Source organism: Syngnathus leptorhynchus, unplaced genomic scaffold, assembly GCF_054491065.1.
Source record: "Syngnathus leptorhynchus isolate UIUO unplaced genomic scaffold, UIUO_Slep HiC_scaffold_26, whole genome shotgun sequence".
NCBI classification, from domain to species: domain Eukaryota; kingdom Metazoa; phylum Chordata; class Actinopteri; order Syngnathiformes; family Syngnathidae; genus Syngnathus; species Syngnathus leptorhynchus.
Window position 1 is genome coordinate 62,501 of NW_028231993.1, and position 7,191 is coordinate 69,691.

Consider the following 7,191-nt stretch of genomic DNA (forward strand, 5'->3'; position numbering starts at 1 on the left):
CCAGACTTCCAGAAGCGAAGCCGGTCCTCAAGCACCAACCCCGACCGACACCGAGGCACCCGCCGAAGGCGGGTGCCGAGTTCACCGGCCCCAAGCGACAACCGGTCACCGAGGCACCCGCCGAAGGCGGGTGCCGAGTTCACCGGCCCCAAGCGACAACCGGTCACCGAGGCACCCGCCGAAGGCGGGTGCCGAGTTCACCGGCCCCAAGCGACAACCGGTCACCGAGGCACCCGCCGAAGGCGGGTGCCGAGTTCACTGGCCCCAAGCGACAGCGGTCACCGAGGCACCCGCCTCCGGCGGGTGCCGAGTTCACCGGCCCCGAGCACCAGCGGTCAGCCACGGAGGGTGCTGGATCATCCATACTTCCGTAGCTCCAGAGCTCCATAGCCCCGGAGCTCCATAGCTCCATAGCCCCGGAGCTCCATAGCCCCGGAGCTCCATAGCTCCATACTTCCATAGCCCCAGAGCTCCATACTTCCATAGCCCCAGAGCTCCATAGCTCCAGACTTCCATAGCTCCATACTTCCATAGCTCCATAGCTCCATAGCTCCATACTTCCATAGCTCCATACTTCCATAGCTCCATACTTCCATAGCACCAGAGCTCCATACTTCCATAGCACCAGAGCTCCATACCTCCAGAGCTCCAGAGCTCCAGCCTGGGTGGCTGGTGGCTCCATAGCTCCATACTTCCATAGCTCTAAGTCAGAGAGTTGGCGAAAATTGCACTAAGTGCGAAAGCCCATTCATTTACAACGGCGTGTCCACAAGGCGGCGACATTTCCCCGTTACCGGTGGCTGCGCGGCGGGTGAGTGACAGAGCTTATCCGAGCGGCTGGAACTCTGCGCCGGCGTGGTCGAGCGTGAGGCCTCGGCCCTTTGGCTGCCTGGTACCTAAAACACTTCCATTGATCCAGCCACGGAGGGTGCTGGCTGGTGGCTCCATACCTCCATAGCTCCATAGCACCAGAGCTCCATAGCTCCATAGCACCAGAGCTCCATGGCTTCAGAGCTCCATAGCACCATAGCTCAATACCTCCAGAGCTCCAGGGCTCCAAAGCTCCATACCTCCAGAGCTCCATACCTCCAGAGCTCCATACCTCCAGAGCTCCATAGCTCCATAGCACCAGAGCTCCATAGCTCCATAGCACCAGAGCTCCATAGCACCATAGCTCCATAGCACCAGAGCTCCATAGCTCCATAGCACCAGAGCTCCATAGCTCCATAGCACCAGAGCTCCATAGCTCCATAGCACCAGAGCTCCATACTTCCAGAGCTCCATAGCTCCATAGCTCCATAGCACCAGAGCTCCATAGCTCCATAGCACCAGAGCTCCATAGCTCCATAGCACCAGAGCTCCATACTTCCATAGCTCCATAGCTCCATACCTCCAGAGCTCCATAGCTCCATACCTCCAGAGCTCCATAGCTCCAGAGCTCCATAGCTCCATAGCACCAGAGCTCCATAGCTCCATAGGACTAGAGCTCCATACTTCCATAGCTCCAGGGCTCCATAGCTCCAGGGCTCCATAGCTCCATACCTCCAGAGCTCCATAGCTCCATACCTCCAGAGCTCCATAGCTCCATACTTCCAGAGCTCCATAGCTCCATAGCACCAGAGCTCCATAGCTCCATAGCACCAGAGCTCCATAGCTCCATAGCACCAGAGCTCCATAGCTCCATAGCACCAGAGCTCCATAGCTCCATAGCTCCAGGGCTCCATAGCTCCATAGCTCCAGGGCTCCATAGCTCCATAGCTCCAGGGCTCCATAGCTCCAGGGCTCCAGGGCTCCATAGCTCCATACCTCCAGAGCTCCATAGCTCCATACTTCCAGAGCTCCATAGCTCCATAGCTCCATACTTCCATAGCTCCATAGCTCCATACTTCCATAGCACCAGAGCTCCATACCTCCAGAGCTCCATAGCTCCAGCCTGGGTGGCTGGTGGCTCCATAGCTCCATACTTCCATAGCTCCAGTCAGAGAGTTGGCGAAAATTGCACTAAGTGCGAAAGCCCATTCATTTACAACGGCGTGTCCACAAGGCGGCGACATTTCCCCGTTACCGGTGGCTGCGCGGCGGGTGAGTGACAGAGCTTATCCGAGCGGCTGGAACTCTGCGCCGGCGTGGTCGAGCGTGAGGCCTCGGCCCTTTGGCTGCCTGGTACCTAAAACACTTCCATTGATCCAGCCACGGAGGGTGCTGGCTGGTGGCTCCATACCTCCATAGCTCCATAGCACCAGAGCTCCATAGCTCCATAGCACCAGAGCTCCATGGCTTCAGAGCTCCATAGCACCATAGCTCCATACCTCCAGAGCTCCAGGGCTCCATAGCTCCATACCTCCAGAGCTCCATACCTCCAGAGCTCCATACCTCCAGAGCTCCATAGCACCAGAGCTCCATGGCTTCAGAGCTCCATAGCACCATAGCTCCATACCTCCAGAGCTCCAGGGCTCCATAGCTCCATACCTCCAGAGCTCCATACCTCCAGAGCTCCATAGCACCAGAGCTCCATGGCTTCAGAGCTCCATAGCACCATAGCTCCATACCTCCAGAGCTCCAGGGCTCCATAGCTCCATACCTCCAGAGCTCCATACCTCCAGAGCTCCATACCTCCAGAGCTCCAGAGCTCCATAGCACCAGAGCTCCATGGCTTCAGAGCTCCATAGCACCATAGCTCCATACCTCCAGAGCTCCAGGGCTCCATAGCTCCATACCTCCAGAGCTCCATACCTCCAGAGCTCCAGAGCTCCATAGCACCAGAGCTCCATGGCTTCAGAGCTCCATAGCACCATAGCTCCATACCTCCAGAGCTCCAGGGCTCCATAGCTCCATACCTCCAGAGCTCCATACCTCCAGAGCTCCATACCTCCAGAGCTCCATAGCTCCATAGCACCAGAGCTCCATAGCTCCATAGCACCAGAGCTCCATAGCACCAGAGCTCCATAGCACCAGAGCTCCATAGCTCCATAGCACCAGAGCTCCATAGCTCCATAGCACCAGAGCTCCATAGCTCCATAGCACCAGAGCTCCATACTTCCAGAGCTCCATAGCTCCATAGCTCCATAGCACCAGAGCTCCATAGCTCCATAGCACCAGAGCTCCATGGCTTCAGAGCTCCATAGCACCATAGCTCCATACCTCCAGAGCTCCAGGGCTCCATAGCTCCATACCTCCAGAGCTCCATACCTCCAGAGCTCCATACCTCCAGAGCTCCATAGCACCAGAGCTCCATAGCTCCATAGCACCAGAGCTCCATAGCACCAGAGCTCCATAGCACCAGAGCTCCATTACTCCATAGCACCAGAGCTCCATAGCTCCATAGCACCAGAGCTCCATACTTCCAGAGCTCCATAGCTCCATAGCTCCATAGCACCAGAGCTCCATAGCTCCATAGCACCAGAGCTCCATAGCTCCATAGCACCAGAGCTCCATACTTCCATAGCTCCATAGCTCCATACCTCCAGAGCTCCATAGCTCCATAGCTCCATACCTCCAGAGCTCCATAGCTCCAGAGCTCCATAGCTCCATAGCTCCATAGCACCAGAGCTCCATAGCTCCATAGCACCAGAGCTCCATACTTCCATAGCTCCAGGGCTCCATACCTCCAGAGCTCCATAGCTCCATACTTCCAGAGCTCCATAGCTCCATACTTCCATAGCTCCATACTTCCATACCTCCATAGCTCCATACTTCCATAGCACCAGAGCTCCATACTTCCATAGCACCAGAGCTCCATACCTCCAGAGCTCCAGAGCTCCAGCCTGGGTGGCTGGTGGCTCCATAGCTCCATACTTCCATAGCTCTAAGTCAGAGAGTTGGCGAAAATTGCACTAAGTGCGAAAGCCCATTCATTTACAACGGCGTGTCCACAAGGCGGCGACATTTCCCCGTTACCGGTGGCTGCGCGGCGGGTGAGTGACAGAGCTTATCCGAGCGGCTGGAACTCTGCGCCGGCGTGGTCGAGCGTGAGGCCTCGGCCCTTTGGCTGCCTGGTACCTAAAACACTTCCATTGATCCAGCCACGGAGGGTGCTGGCTGGTGGCTCCATACCTCCATAGCTCCATAGCACCAGAGCTCCATAGCTCCATAGCACCAGAGCTCCATGGCTTCAGAGCTCCATAGCACCATAGCTCCATACCTCCAGAGCTCCAGGGCTCCATAGCTCCATACCTCCAGAGCTCCATACCTCCAGAGCTCCATACCTCCAGAGCTCCATAGCACCAGAGCTCCATGGCTTCAGAGCTCCATAGCACCATAGCTCCATACCTCCAGAGCTCCAGGGCTCCATAGCTCCATACCTCCAGAGCTCCATACCTCCAGAGCTCCATACCTCCAGAGCTCCAGAGCTCCATAGCACCAGAGCTCCATGGCTTCAGAGCTCCATAGCACCATAGCTCCATACCTCCAGAGCTCCAGGGCTCCATAGCTCCATACCTCCAGAGCTCCATACCTCCAGAGCTCCAGAGCTCCATAGCACCAGAGCTCCATGGCTTCAGAGCTCCATAGCACCATAGCTCCATACCTCCAGAGCTCCAGGGCTCCATAGCTCCATACCTCCAGAGCTCCATACCTCCAGAGCTCCATAGCACCAGAGCTCCATAGCTCCATAGCACCAGAGCTCCATAGCTCCATAGCACCAGAGCTCCATAGCTCCATAGCACCAGAGCTCCATACTTCCAGAGCTCCATAGCTCCATAGCTCCATAGCACCAGAGCTCCATAGCTCCATAGCACCAGAGCTCCATAGCTCCATAGCACCAGAGCTCCATACTTCCATAGCTCCATAGCTCCATACCTCCAGAGCTCCATAGCTCCATAGCTCCATACCTCCAGAGCTCCATAGCTCCAGAGCTCCATAGCTCCATAGCACCAGAGCTCCATAGCTCCATAGCACCAGAGCTCCATACTTCCATAGCTCCAGGGCTCCATAGCTCCAGGGCTCCATAGCTCCATACCTCCAGAGCTCCATAGCTCCATACTTCCAGAGCTCCATAGCTCCATAGCACCAGAGCTCCATAGCTCCATAGCTCCATAGCACCAGAGCTCCATAGCTCCATAGCACCAGAGCTCCATAGCTCCATAGCTCCAGGGCTCCATAGCTCCATAGCTCCAGGGCTCCATAGCTCCATAGCTCCAGGGCTCCATAGCTCCATAGCTCCATACCTCCAGAGCTCCATACCTCCAGAGCTCCATACCTCCATAGCACCAGAGCTCCATAGCTCCAGGGCTCCAGGGCTCCATAGCTCCATACCTCCAGAGCTCCATAGCTCCATACTTCCAGAGCTCCAGAGCTCCATAGCTCCATACTTCCATAGCTCCATAGCTCCATACTTCCATAGCACCTGAGCTCCATACCTCCAGAGCTCCATAGCTCCAGCCTGGGTGGCTGGTGGCTCCATAGCTCCATACTTCCATAGCTCTAAGTCAGAGAGTTGGCGAAAATTGCACTAAGTGCGAAAGCCCATTCATTTACAACGGCGTGTCCGCCAGGCGGCGACATTTCCCCGTTACCGGTGGCTGCGCGGCGGGTGAGTGACAGAGCTTATCCGAGCGGCTGGAACTCTGCGCCGGCGTGGTCGAGCGTGAGGCCTCGGCCCTTTGGCTGCCTGGTACCTAAAACACTTCCATTGATCCAGCCACGGAGGGTGCTGGCTGGTGGCTCCATACCTCCATAGCTCCATAGCACCAGAGCTCCATAGCTCCATAGCACCAGAGCTCCATGGCTTCAGAGCTCCATAGCACCATAGCTCCATACCTCCAGAGCTCCAGGGCTCCAAAGCTCCATACCTCCAGAGCTCCATACCTCCAGAGCTCCATACCTCCAGAGCTCCATAGCTCCATAGCACCAGAGCTCCATAGCTCCATAGCACCAGAGCTCCATAGCACCATAGCTCCATAGCACCAGAGCTCCATAGCTCCATAGCACCAGAGCTCCATAGCTCCATAGCACCAGAGCTCCATAGCTCCATAGCACCAGAGCTCCATACTTCCAGAGCTCCATAGCTCCATAGCTCCATAGCACCAGAGCTCCATAGCTCCATAGCACCAGAGCTCCATAGCTCCATAGCACCAGAGCTCCATACTTCCATAGCTCCATAGCTCCATACCTCCAGAGCTCCATAGCTCCATACCTCCAGAGCTCCATAGCTCCAGAGCTCCATAGCTCCATAGCACCAGAGCTCCATAGCTCCATAGCACCAGAGCTCCATACTTCCATAGCTCCAGGGCTCCATAGCTCCAGGGCTCCATAGCTCCATACCTCCAGAGCTCCATAGCTCCATACCTCCAGAGCTCCATAGCTCCATACTTCCAGAGCTCCATAGCTCCATAGCACCAGAGCTCCATAGCTCCATAGCACCAGAGCTCCATAGCTCCATAGCACCAGAGCTCCATAGCTCCATAGCACCAGAGCTCCATAGCTCCATAGCTCCAGGGCTCCATAGCTCCATAGCTCCAGGGCTCCATAGCTCCATAGCTCCAGGGCTCCATAGCTCCAGGGCTCCAGGGCTCCATAGCTCCATACCTCCAGAGCTCCATAGCTCCATACTTCCAGAGCTCCATAGCTCCATAGCTCCATACTTCCATAGCTCCATAGCTCCATACTTCCATAGCACCAGAGCTCCATACCTCCAGAGCTCCATAGCTCCAGCCTGGGTGGCTGGTGGCTCCATAGCTCCATACTTCCATAGCTCCAGTCAGAGAGTTGGCGAAAATTGCACTAAGTGCGAAAGCCCATTCATTTACAACGGCGTGTCCACAAGGCGGCGACATTTCCCCGTTACCGGTGGCTGCGCGGCGGGTGAGTGACAGAGCTTATCCGAGCGGCTGGAACTCTGCGCCGGCGTGGTCGAGCGTGAGGCCTCGGCCCTTTGGCTGCCTGGTACCTAAAACACTTCCTCTGATCCAGCCACGGAGGGTGCTGGCTGGTGGCTCCATACCTCCATAGCTCCATAGCACCAGAGCTCCATAGCTCCATAGCACCAGAGCTCCATGGCTTCAGAGCTCCATAGCACCATAGCTCCATACCTCCAGAGCTCCAGGGCTCCATAGCTCCATACCTCCAGAGCTCCATACCTCCAGAGCTCCATACCTCCAGAGCTCCATAGCACCAGAGCTCCATGGCTTCAGAGCTCCATAGCACCATAGCTCCATACCTCCAGAGCTCCAGGGCTCCATAGCTCCATACCTC